This window comes from Oryzias latipes, chromosome 11, assembly GCF_053564925.1.
Source record: "Oryzias latipes strain Hd-rR chromosome 11, Olatipes_Hd-rR_3.1".
In the NCBI taxonomy this organism is placed as follows: Eukaryota; Metazoa; Chordata; class Actinopteri; order Beloniformes; family Adrianichthyidae; genus Oryzias; species Oryzias latipes.
Genome location: NC_136247.1, coordinates 27,361,018 through 27,374,452, shown reverse-complemented (window position 1 = coordinate 27,374,452; position 13,435 = coordinate 27,361,018). Strand labels below are relative to the sequence as shown.

Below are 13,435 nucleotides of genomic sequence, written 5' to 3'. Positions count from 1 at the left end.
ATTTTTATGTTTTATTTTAAGAAATTAAAAACTTTTATGCTCTCGTGGGCCACATAAAATGACCTTGCGGGCCTTGAGTTTGACACACGTGGATTAAAGCAATGGATGGTTCTCTGGATTGAAAAACTGAGGAAAAAGCAGAACTTTCTGCCACCCTTCATAAGGTCCTCCTTTACCAGAAAGTTGCACGATTTCTGTCACAACTGATCCGGTAAGAAGGCGTTGACCATCGGAATGCGGACGGAGCATCACAGGCCCCACTTTCTTTGAGACTGCTTTGTCCAGAGGGAAAAAAGACGCTAAAGAAACTTCAAAGTATTGTGTAAATAATATGAAGACTGGGTGTATTGGGTGGTGGTGTTGTTGTAACTATGTGTATATTTCAATATATCATAGTTAACTGGAAAACCTCATTGTGTTGAAGTTGTTTTGTATAAATAAAGAAAAAGAAACAAGCACATACAGTTAAAGAAGGAAATCCCTGATTTATTTTTTCGTACTTACTCTCATTTAATGCTGAGTATTACACATTACTAAACAGTTAAATCAATGCAAAGATCAGAAACAGAAAGATCTAGAATTGTTTTTCTCACAGATCCAGTATTTCTGGTTGTGTCCTATATTCAGTTGGGTCCATTTCCCATCAGCACTTAAGGACACGGCATGGAAGGCATTGTACGGATCTTCAGAAAACATCTCATCCCAGAACCTGTGATAAAACATTCTGTTTACCTCTGGTCTAAATTCAGTTCATAAACTGGTCTAAATTATGATGTTACAAACATTTTCTGTATTTTTTAAAGGATTTCAAACATTTACAATCAGGCTAAGTCATAAAGAATGAATTTAGTAACGTTGTAAAATAAAAAAAGGCTTACGTTTCTGTCAGTGGTGATGCATCCACCCATTTCCATTCAGATTTATGTCTCTGGAATGACCCTTCAGCAATCGGACCAATCCAGGATTCTGCTTTTGGTTTCAATGTAGAAACAAACTCCTATAAATAAAAGAAAATGTTCTTCTTAATACATTCTCTCCATCTTGGTTTCCTTTCACACTAAATGTCCAGTAAAAAAATGTCTGGTCTTTAGGATTCATCTGTTCTGGATAATTGTCCTAAAACTGAGAGAAAGTTCATCTGAGGAACAAAATCTGACTTTCTGCAGATTTCTGTTCATTTAGTTTTTGCTTCTTGTTTTGTCTTCAGGGCCAACAGTCCATTTCTACTGAATCCCAGTTTAGCCTATTTGGAATTGAAGACATTAGAAGTGGGAAAAAGAGTTTCTGTGTTCCATCACAACGTTTATTTGAAATGTTGCTGAAAGACAAACATGAAATCTGAGTTGTTGAGGAGAATTTCAGCTTGAATCCATCAGCATCCAGACAACAGCAGCACACATACAGGTGGAGAATCCAAGACACAAGAAGCTGGAAGGAACTAGTGTGAACACACCCACCTGTTCCTCTTTGCTGTTCACCACCACCAGATCAAATCCTTTTTCCCAACAGAAACTCCTGCTGTCAATCCAATATTTCCTCTCAGTAGATTTATAGTAGCAGCTGCATCCAAATATCCTCCATCCATCAGGACACCATTTCCCTTCAAAGACTGATATACAAAAATCCTGCAAGGTTTACTTTCTGGTTTCATCTGTATTTTCTACTAAAACTTTCAAGTTCAGTTTAAAGGTAAACATGATCCAAACAAACTGATATCATCCATTAGTTTTCAGTCTTTTCTCACCTTCAATCTGATTTTTCAGCTGTTTTATTTCATCCCAAAGAGTTTTGTTGATGCCTGAAAGACAGTAGAAATCCATTTATTAATGATTTGCTCTTAAATGAACAATCACATGGCCTTCAACAGATACCAAGCAGTCTTCATTTTAGTGGGGGGGTTGGTCATGATGCAGCGGTGGAGGAGTTTAGGCAGGTTTGATTCCCAATCTGCCTGCACATGTGTTCAAGTGTCCTTTGGTAAAACACTTAGCTTCATGTTTTGCTGTCATGGTGAAGAGGACCTGGCTGCAGACATCAACGTCCAGAACCAGAAGTCCTGGGCCAGAACTGGAATGACCCCCACATCACCCAAAATAACTTTATTTCAACTGGTAACCCTAACAGTTTTAATTTTACCATTTTAAACTTCACTGAAAGTTTTTTCTACAATTCTAAAACCTTTTGGGTTACAGTGAGGGTAAGTTGTATAATTTCTGCTTCCTCAAATGACGTGAGGAATCATCTTGTCTGCAGGTTCCTCTTTCCATGGGTGCATGAAATTGTGTATAAATGGATGAAAGGAGTCAAATCTGTAAAAATAGTGGTTCTAGAAGGAAACTGGAAAATATTTGTATTGTTGGGAGCATTTCATCTAAAAAGTGAGGGTGAGGGTGTTCTACCTATACTCAACTGTGCTCATCAGTGTACCTGTCTGTCATCAGCTGATTGGGAGACAATTTCAGACTAAACGTTCCTGATTGCATCATCTACAATCAGTATTTATGTGGTGGGATCCATGTTGTGGTACTTTGTCAAACCAGAGGATCCTGAGAGGGAGTTGTGTTACTTTTACAACCATTCAGTTGTAAACATTAGGCTCTCCTGACCAATCCCTCCTTGCAAAGCAACACAACTATTTCCAGCAATTTAGATTCTGTCTGGGCCGAGGCTAGATGACTTTCAGCCAATCAGTAGAAATAATTCGGGATCCTGTGTAGATTTTGGATTTTCAATACCTGCTAGTCTTCATATAGGTCACAGTTGTAGTTCATCTTATTGCATTAAATCAAATCTGAGCTAAAAAAGACTTTTGGAAAACAAGTATTTCATGCTGGACTTAGGCTGGATATCAACCTTAAGTAGTCTGGATAAATTCCACCACATGCTGGAAATCAGCTAACTTTAACTGTAGTCCATTCAGGAGGATCTATGTGTTACACCCTTGAAAATCGACAGTACTTTGTCTTCTTTTTGACAACTTAATTCATCCCGGACTGTGTATATTCTAATGTTTTGCACTTTCTTCTGAGGCAGCCAGAGCAAGGAAAGAAACGTGATGGCATGCACATCAAAGTGCATCTCAATTCTGCACATGCGCACATTGCAAACACGGAGACACTGCTGTATTATCAAAATAAAAGAGTATAGTAAATAACTAAAAAAAGAAATGTTTCTCACATGCTTAATGAATCATGCCTTAATCAAATTAAATAAACGTAGAATAATCTGGCTGCAATATCCTCCCCCACAAAAATAAAAAAATGTGGTAAAAATTCTATTCTACTGCGTAACATTATAAACAACACATAAAACCACTGTGCAAACTAGACGGGTAAGTTGACAAATGCATGACCACATTAAGTATTGGGTCGTTTCTTCCACTCTCTTCAGCATTTGTCTGCCTCTTTGTCCTTCTCATTGCAATAATAAAGGACTGTCTATATGTCCATTGATATTAAAGAATGATTGGTCCATAGAAGTATTGGTGGGCCCCCCAAAATCTTCACAAAAGGGACAAGGAAATTACCTGTTTACACCCATCATTATATTTTTAAGACCATGCATTAATTTTTTTCACCAACTTTGCTTACATTACTCACTTTAAATCTCTACTCGGCACCCTTATTATAGCCCATATCTGGATTAATGTGTCCAGAAAATCTGCAGCATTGTTATCTAGGTGCCTAATCATCGACATTCGGGCTATCTCTCTAACTGAACTGTAAAATCTGTTGGACAAAAGCTGTAACACTGGACAAGCTGTTAAGATGACCCATTTACTTTACTATTATAAATTTAGTATTTGTTTTCATGAAAAGGATACATGAGGGGTGATGGTCTGATGTAGGGGTCAAGGTTGCCTTCTGAGGATGCCCTCACACTGGATGAAAAACTCTTCAGCAGTTGCACTGTTGGTTGACCAAGATGATCATATGTGTAGATCCTTTTGAGCTGTCTGACCCTTGTTGATCTCCCTCTCCATGCTCTAACATCCTCTTCATCTTCAAGCATGTCAACTGGTTCGCCACCAACTGCCTCAACCTCTTCTGTTACTGGGGGTCTTTCTTCCTCTTTTTCTTCCTTATTATTTTCAGGCATTTGAATCTTCTCAGCCGTTTCAACAAGCATGTCATCTTCAGGATGAAATTCTTCTGCATCTGCGTTGAGAGGAAAATCATTTGGCCTTGCACGTGTCAACATGTGATACTCATCTTCACTGGAACTGCTTGCATCAGTTTAGTAATTATCACGGGTCAATCGAAGATGTTGTGTTGACCTCTTGGGTTTTTCATTGATGGATTTCTCTTCCAGATTCTTCCACTAGATAGGGACATGGTATTAGAAGATTTCTGTGTAGCACTCGTTCCCTTCCCTCTCTATGCAGGGGTTTGATGACATATACTGGGCTGTCAGGGCTTTTCCTTCCACTGACTACATAAATTCCATATTAACAATAATAAATACCTCTCTGGAAATGGGTTACGTGCCACAGTCCTTTAAATATGCAGTTGTTAAACCTCTTCAGAAAAATCCCAGTATGGATTCTAGCAACTTGGCCATCCATAGACCAATATCAAACCTCCCTTTTATTTCTAAAATCCTAGAAAGAGTTGTAGTTAAGCAGCTTTACTGCCACCTTGACACTATCGACCACAATATTTTAGTCCATAGATTAGAGCATGACATAGGGATCAGAGGATCTGCTCTCCAATTGTCCCTCTTTCCTTCTCCCCTCCTGGAGAGGGGTAGTGCTTCTAGATTCCAGTTGGCTCATCTGTGATCCTGTACCTGACCGTGTACCTCGTCTCTGGCTCGCCTCTACTACTGCTCCTACACCTGGCTGTGGATCCTGTCTCCGGCTCGACTGGCGCCCCTGACTGTCCCCCCAACTCCGGCTGGATGAAGCTCGTTTGCTGGTCTTTAAATATATAGTTTTAGAGTTACATGAGTTAGTTCTTCTCTATGAGATTTGGTAAATCGCCTGTCCGTCCTGGGGGATGATCCCTTCTTCATGTGGACACCTCTAAGGTTTCTTCGTTTTTTCTGGAATCTGTTTTTTTTAGGAGTTTTTCCTTTTTTTTTTTTTTTTTTTTTCACTTATTATTAATCTTCAGACAAACCAAAGGTATGTCTGAATAAACCCCTTTTGTAATTGAGGCCAAACTTTATTAATTTCGATCATGTTTGAAAATCTTTGGTGTTGGACCGGACGGAAAAGGAAAGAAGGGAAGAAGAGAGGGATGTTAGAGAGGGGGGGGGGGTTGGAGGGTGATAATAGGAGGGGGGATAAGACCATGAAGCAGCATAAAGCAACAAGTTTACTGGTTGTTTATCATTACGGTAAGGTTCAAATGTAGTACAAAAAGGGCGAGGCCTGTCCACACACACACTCAAATGTTATAAACACACCTGCTAGCTGCAAAAATTTCCACATGTCAACATGTACACAAAACAGATAGTGTTCACAAAACAGTTTGTTAGTTCAATTTAGTATTTTTCTATTGATTTCTATGTATTCATGATCCTTTTGATTTTATGTTTTACTTCTTCAATTACCTATAAAGCCCATCGAGACGACTGTTGTTGTGAATTTGGGCTATACAAATAAAATTGAATTGGATTGAATAAATTGTATCCTCCCAGAAATTTTGCAGCTTTCCAGGGCCTCCTCTTGGTGTGAGGTTTCTAACCAGGACATAGTCACCTGGTTTAGGAGTGGAGCTCCATACACGTTTGTTGTAATTTTGCTGCCCTCTTTTAGAACTTTTGTATGTGCCCTGGCAATAGCATAGGCTTCTTGCATAGTCTTTCGCCATTTCTCTGCAAAGCCGGAATGTGTTTGGGTCCCCTTTTCGAAAACAAAAGGTCCACTGGCAATGTTGGTTCATGCCCAAAGAGAAGGATGAAAGGAGAAAAGCCTGTAGCTTCATGCAGTGTGGAGTTGTAAGCATGGACGACTTTGCTGAGATGTTCTTTCCACCTAGATATCTGTGTCTCCTCCAGTGTGCGCATCATACCAAGCAGTGTTCTGTTAAAGCCCGCTGCAGGATTAGCTTGAGGATAGTGAGAAGAGGTGTGAAATTGGTGGATACCACAGCTTGCAGCTTTTGGAGAAGGTGATTTCAAATTATTTTCCTTGATCATGGTGGATCTTTGATGCGAATCCAAATCTCATGGTGAAATCATCAAAGACTTTTTTAGCTGCTGTCCTCCCAGTTTTATCTCTAGTTGCATATGCTTGGGCATATTTTGTGAAGTGATCCACAACAAGAAGAATGTATTCTTCACCTCCCTTACTTTTTTCCAGGTGTAAGTAGTCGATGGATATTTCAAATGGTGCAGAGGTCTCAATGCTTTGGATTGGTGTTCCAATTATGCGTTTGGGTCTCTTTCTTTTTATGTAGCGGCACACTTGTCTCATCTTGGGCCAGTAGAAACGTTCTCTGGCGAGTGCAATCATCCTGTCTGTACCTAAATGACCCCTCTCCTCATGCAGGTGTTGATAAATGGTGGGTTTCAGGGACTCTGGCACAGCCAGCTGTGATCTTGTTGCTGTTTCCCTTCTGAGGATTCCATCTTCATCAATTTGCAGGCAGGGCCAGTCTCTTAAGAGTTGTCTAACACCTTGTGTCTCTGTCATTTATATTTTATGTTGGACTGTGTTCTTTTGAGACTCAAAACTCTTCTCACTGTTTGGTCTGCATTTTGGTATGCTTTCAAGTCTTTCGCTGAAATAGGCTGGATGGACCCAGACGTGTCGCTTTCCTATGGTAGTGCATCTGTATTGCAGGTGAAAGCCGAAATCCAGTCCACATAACCTGTTCGTCTTGCTTCCAACGCTTTTCTGATGGATTCAGTGACATCCTGTTGACACTCAACTGTGCACTCTTGGATGATCTTCTTGATAGACTTTGGTCTGCGAGACAAAAAATCTGCATGTCCATTAGCTGACCCTGGCCTATACCGAATAATAAATCTATAATCTGACAACTTTTACTTTTAAACATATTGTAGCGGACTGAGTTGAATTGGGTGCATCAAGCAGAGATGCTGATTGGCCCTCAGTTCTGTTGCGCAGCCTGTCATTGGGAAATTTGGACCAATGGAGTTCAGGTATGGGCCGAATAAGGGAAATAGGAGGGCTGTTGCGGCAGTGAGGGAATAAAAAGTTGGGAGAAGCGCTCTCGGTTAAGTCTCCGTGCCTCAGTGTGGGAAAGGGACACTACATTTTTGTGTTGCTCTTTCGAAATTACAGTTACATATGTGGCGTTTATGGCTCTCTTGGCCAAAAACGTTCCCGACCCCTGTTCTAGATCCATTGGCAATGACTCTGAGTACGCCATCTTGTCATTGTTACAGAACCGCACCCAGGCCTTCTTCTGACGCATCCACATGCAGGATGAAAGTTTTTTTTCCAAATCAGTGTATGCCATAATTGATGGGTTGGTCAGCTGGTCAAAAAATCACAGGCTTTTTCCTGTGATTTTTCTTTAACTCTGACTTGGGTTTTGCCAAAAGTTTTTAGAGCGGTGCTGCAATTCTGGAGAAGTCTGGGATGTAGGCTCTGTAGTAACCTAGGAAACCCACGAGCTTTCTCACTTCTTGAACTGTGGTTGGTTTCTTGTGTCTGAGGGCTCGCACTGCTTCCACTTCTTTGGGGTTCATTTGGTATCCTTCAGCAAAGATCAACCGGCCCACATAACAGAACTCACGCTTGAAAAAGTCACAATTTTTTGGCCTTAACTTGATGCCACACTGCTTTTGTCGCTGCAGGAGTTGCCTTACATCTTTAATATGTTGCTCAAAACTGATACTGAACACAAGTACATTATCCAGATAGGGGACACAGATTTCCTCTCTAAGGTCTCTCAGGCATCCTTCCATGTAGCGCTGAACAGCAGCTGGTGCTTTGGTGAGTCAAAATGGGATTCTAACCCATTCGTAAAGTCCCCATGGTGCTATGAATACAGTTCAGGGTCTACTTTTCACACTCATGAAGCCCTGGTGATGAGCCTTTCCCCGATCCAGAACTGTGAACCAGGAATTACCTCCTAGGTTTTCCAGGATCTCTTGTATACTTGGAGTTGGGTGTTTATGCAGCAGTCTTTAATCAATGCATAACCGAAGACTTCCATTTTTTTTTCCCTGACACATACCGCAGGTGATGAACATGAGGAGCAGGATTTCTGGATCCAGCCTCGGTTAAGCAGATCTTGGAGATGTGCCTTTACTTCCTGGTAGAGGTGTTTGGGGATTGCATTGCACGTCTTCTGCACCGGGACATTCTCTTCCAGGTGAATGTTCATCTCCAAGTCTTTAATCAGTCCTGTGTCCCACTCTTCCTTTGCAAACACATCATACTCATCTCTGAGCAGTTTTATTACCTGCAGCTGTTGTTCTTCCGGCAGATGGCTTAAGTCTACTGGCGGATTCCAAGACTCTTTCTGCGGTAGATGGTCGGTTTGATCTGCTCCAGTTGTGGCACAGCTGTCTCGTGATGCAGATTTTTGATCCTCCAGGGGCTTTGTCTCCAGTGGGTAGACTGCATCAACAGCATACAACCACCCCAGTGTGGTTCGGCCACAGAGAGAGATATCAGAATCAGTTGTGTTTTCAACAGTAACTATTATTCTTCTATCTTGCTGGGGCACCTGAATCACTTGTTCTCTGATAATTAGCCCTGTAGGCGTGGTGCCTCTTGATTTGGTTCAAATGCAAAATGTGGCCCATTTATGGTGTCTTTATGCAACAGACCACATTCCACCTCCATCCCCTTATTTTTAGGGATAATTATTGGGTGCCTGCCGAGCCTTGCTGTCATGGAACTGTTTTCCTGTTTCTGTTTTTTTAGAATAGATAAGACAGCTTTAGCAGTTTTTCGCCCCACCTCCAAAGCAGAAGAACGTTTTTTCACCATCTGACTAGAAAACGTTTGACCTCCAGGTTTTTCATTAGTCAGAGCCAATTCTTCTATAGTATTACATTAAACCCAATGATGGGGCGTTCAAGGTCACCTGGAACTACCAAAATTGGAACCAGCACTGGTTTGTCACTAATTCCACACACAGCATTTTGCGACAGGGTGAAATCAACTCCAATCCACTCTTCATATGGAATTTTAGTTCTATTGGCAGCTGAGAGATATAATGCTCCTTCTTCAAGCAATTCTTCAACTGGTTTCACCTCAGTGTCTGGAAGGTATGTTGTTTTTTTCCAGTGTGCTCCCACAATTGATACTTGTGACCCTGTGTCCCACAGCACAGGGTGTCAACGCCACCAAGGGAGGCTCAGACTATACAACTCTTCCCTACTAGCTTGGCTGTTTGTTGCTGCTTACCATTAAGGGGTGTTCTCTGGTTCAATTTTTTATTTGTAGCCCAACATCACAACAACAGTCGTGGTTGAGCTCCTCCACATGGCTTATCTTCACTCCAGCATGTGATTGAATTTTGATCTTGTTGGTGGAAGCTGCAACAATTTTGGTGCGACAACCAGCTGCCCAATGATCTGTCCTTCCAGATGTAACAGTGGTTGCATCTTCCTTTTTGGTTGGTCACTTGGCACTGTTGACACTTTTTGTTTATCCTTGTTTGGCTTCCAGCTTCGTTGATCGCTCATTTTTACTTTTCGTGGTCTTGGACACTGATTTAAACTTTGCGAGGAGAGATTCTTAATGGCTTCACATATAGCTTTGTTGCTTTGAACAACCTTTTTCATCAGTGTCTCACGTTTCGTTGTTTCAGTCTGTTTGTTCTTCTTCTTTGCCTCTTGTGGCCGAATGTTTTCATCAAGATAGCTGTTCTCATCACCCACAGCTGCAACCTTAACCATTCTTGGTTTAAATGTTGTTGAAAGCTTGTTCCTTGTTTCCCCTTCTAGGCTATATGCAACTGTCATTCTTTCCACAAGTACCTCATCCATTACCAGTGGGTTTTGCAGATATGGTTTTAAATCAGCTCGGATTGTGTCATGTTGAAGACCAGTAATGATTGTTTGAAGGAACTGATTTTTGATTAATTCTGAACTGTATTTCAATCCAGACTCAGCTCTTTCTGAGGCAAATAGAACTTGCTGTCTTAAATCCATGGCTCGGACCAAAAACTGAATTGGAGTTTCTTTGGATTTTTGCACTGCACGAGTGAGTGGTAAAGTTCTGTGGCATCTGTTTCAATGTAATGTTTCCACAATATTTGTCTGAAGGTGTGTAGGGTCAAATCCACTCTGCTCTCTATGTAGCTTTTTAGTTTTGTCCCTGGGGAAATGGCTTGAATGATGGCCTCCACAACTTCTCCTTCATCGTATCCCTTTTTCAGAGATCTTTGAACTTGTCTTTCCAGACTGGCATAACCTAATTTATGTTTGGTTCTCCAATCTATCCTTTAATTTCCAGATCATTCCTGTAAAATGGGTGGACAAATATTCAGTAATGGTAACTGTTTCATTTGACCCTGGGACAGACATCTTTTTCTGCACGTTTGGATGCAGTGCCATTTTCTGCCACGGGATGGTGCTAAGACGCAGTTTTCTTTGAATGAAACTCAGTGCTCTTGTCTTTTTCTTTTAGCTCATCAATCTTGTCATTAAATGCAAGTAGCAAAGACATTCCCTCATCTTCAAGTGATGTTACTTCTTCAGTTTTTATTAACTGCAGGATTTGTCTCGCTGACAGGAACCCCAAGTGACTGACAGGCTTCGTTTAACTCCGGCACAGACAACGTCATTAGCTTTTCCTCTATTTTGTCATAGACACTCTCCCATGTAGCTGACATCTTTACATTGGTAGACATGGTCGCGGAGTCTTTATCTTTGCCGTTTTCGTTTTTGCAAAACAACGTTGAACGCTTAAGCAGCCTAAGCTAGTCCAGTTGGCATCATGGGGGTAACTCACGTGTCTTTTTGAATGGGCCTTGTTGCAGAAAGCACTCCTACCGGGCGGAAACACCAAATTTATGTTGCACCCTTGAAAATAGACAGGACTTCGTCTTCTTTTTGGCGACTTTATTGACTCCGGACTATGTATATTGTAATCTTTTTTACTTGTTTCAGAGGCAGCAAGAAAAGAAATGTGATGGCATACACATCAAACCGCACCTCAATTCTGCACATGCGCACAGTGCAAACATGGAGACACCACTGTATTTTCAAAATAGGAGTATGGTAAAAACGGTGATAACTAAAAAAATGAAATGTTTCTCAGATCTTTTATGGGCCATGTCTTAATTATTAGAATTTTCTGGCTACAATATATGCAGGGAAACAGGTTCAAAACCAGACTTTAAATGAAGGAAAAGGGTTTAGAATTGTGGTGTTAATGGTTCTCTGATATTCTCGTCTTAGTTTGTTCTTCAGCTCCTTAACAGAATGAATCTGATCATTTGCAGTCGTGCTTTGACTCCAGACAGTCTGAAAGTCTGTGTTCAATATTGGAATGATAATATTGTTTCTGATCAAATTGTTGCTTTTCTCCTCACATAGACAGAGGTGGAGACACAATTGTGTTTCTGTTGGATCAAAGGTTTTGTGTCTTCATGAGTGATAAAGGCGTCTCAGTCATAGTCTGGATGTCAGCAGAGAACCTTTGAACTCATTAGAAAACATGAACAAAGAACAAATATGCAACATTTGGAAAAGGAAAAGTTTGAACATCAATATGAACATCTGATAAACCTTTTGGCAAACAGGTGTTCTGCCTTCAAGACCAGCTGTTCCACTGATTTTATATTTTAACTTAATCCATAAATAACTGTTCTTCTTTATTAAATGAACAAACATCACTGAACTGCAGGCTTCCTGTGACGTCATTTCCGAGTGAGCTTTTTCCAGTGTTAGTCGTGTTTGACTGCTGCTTTCTTGTTTGGCATTAGCCTGACTACTATTGCTTACTTTAAGTGTTATCTGGTTTAATATTCACATTCACATCTAGCATCTTTTAGTAGCGAATACACTCATATCAAACCTCCCCTTTATTTCTAAAATCCTAGAAAGAGTTGTTGTTAAGCAGCTTCACTGCCACCTACAGGACAACAGCCACTTTGAAGACTTTCAGTCGGGGTTTAGACCCCATCACAGTACAGAAACTGCACTAGTTAGAGTCTCTAATGACTGGTTATTGGCCTCAGAAAAGGGTCTACTTTCTATTCTGGTCCTGTTAGACCTCAGTGCAGCCTTTGACACTATCGACCACAGTATTTTACTCCAAACATTAGAGCAGGACATAGGGATCAGAGGATCTGCTCTCCAGTGGTTCAACCATGTTTAAAAATCTTTGGTGTTGGACCGGACAGAAAAGGAAGAAGGGAAGAAGAGAGAGGGATGTTAGAGGGGGGGGGGGGGGGGGTTAGGAGGGTGATAATAGGAGGGGAGGGGGGATAAGACAATGAAGCAGCATAAAGCAACACGTTTACTGGTTGTTTATCATTACGGTAAGGTTCAAATGTAGTACAAAAAGGGCGAGGCCTGTCCACACACACACTCAAATGTTATAAACACACCTGCTAGCTGCAAAAATGTCCACCTGTCGACATGTACACAAAACAGATAGTGTTCACACACGCATACTTATGCCTTAAAACCAACTAGTGTGAAATATTTCAGTCATTCAGTCATGCAAAATGTTAGTGCAAAGGTGAGCTAACACCTGTGCTCAGGTGAGTGTTTATGTTCTTCTAAAATGGATGGAGGAATGTGTAAAGAAGGAAGGAGAGTAAAATAAATAAATCTGATCTCTAAACATCCTCCGTGTCTTCAATGCAATGTAATGAGACACACACAGACAGAAATGTAAGGAATCTGCTGTAACTCCAACTATTGCTCACATCCGTGTTTATGAAGCTAGGAGCTAAGTCCGGTAGGCGAAACAGCAATCTGTGTTTATGAATGACTTATTACGAACATAATTACTTTGTTCGCACAAATTAATTAATGTGTGGGAACGGAATATTATTTTGTGGGAACAAGATACTATTTTGTTCGCACAACTTAATTATTTCGAGGGAACAAAATAATATTTCTTGTGGGAAAAGAATATTATTTAGTGTGAACAAGATATTAATTTGTGGGAATGAGATATATTTTATTTTTTTAATGTCAGGACATGGGCTCTGTACTCCGCCACCGTATTTCTGACCTTCATTTTAATCTTTCAGCTGCTTCATTTCATCCTGAAATAGACTGTTGCCTGTCAAAGTTGTATCAAAACCTGAAAACTAAAAATCTAAGTCGGGTATAAATGGTTCTTCTTCTATTGGATCAGTTTTGGTAAAGAACTGTTATGATAGATGTGTGAAACCAGGATCACTGTGGTCTTTTCTGTCTCCCTGTTTAAAACACTCCATGTGAGGTTGAACTCAAACAAGTTTAAATAAAAGCGGATCAAACAAAAAAAATAGAAATAGTTTGTTCAACATTTTGACTAAACATTTATAAATCTGTTTTA

General features: G+C 40.6%; 1 long non-coding RNA gene across 1 annotated transcript; it reads right to left on the bottom strand.

Annotated features, from left to right (window-relative positions):
* Nucleotides 1–408: 408 nt before the first annotated feature.
* LOC111946274 (uncharacterized) lies at nucleotides 409–6,204 on the bottom strand. Its single transcript, XR_013659198.1, has 4 exons — nucleotides 1,745–6,204; nucleotides 1,458–1,609; nucleotides 879–997; nucleotides 409–709 (listed from the first exon to the last, which is right to left on the bottom strand). It is a non-coding gene; the product is annotated as an uncharacterized LOC111946274 (long non-coding RNA).
* Nucleotides 6,205–13,435: the final 7,231 nt, after the last annotated feature.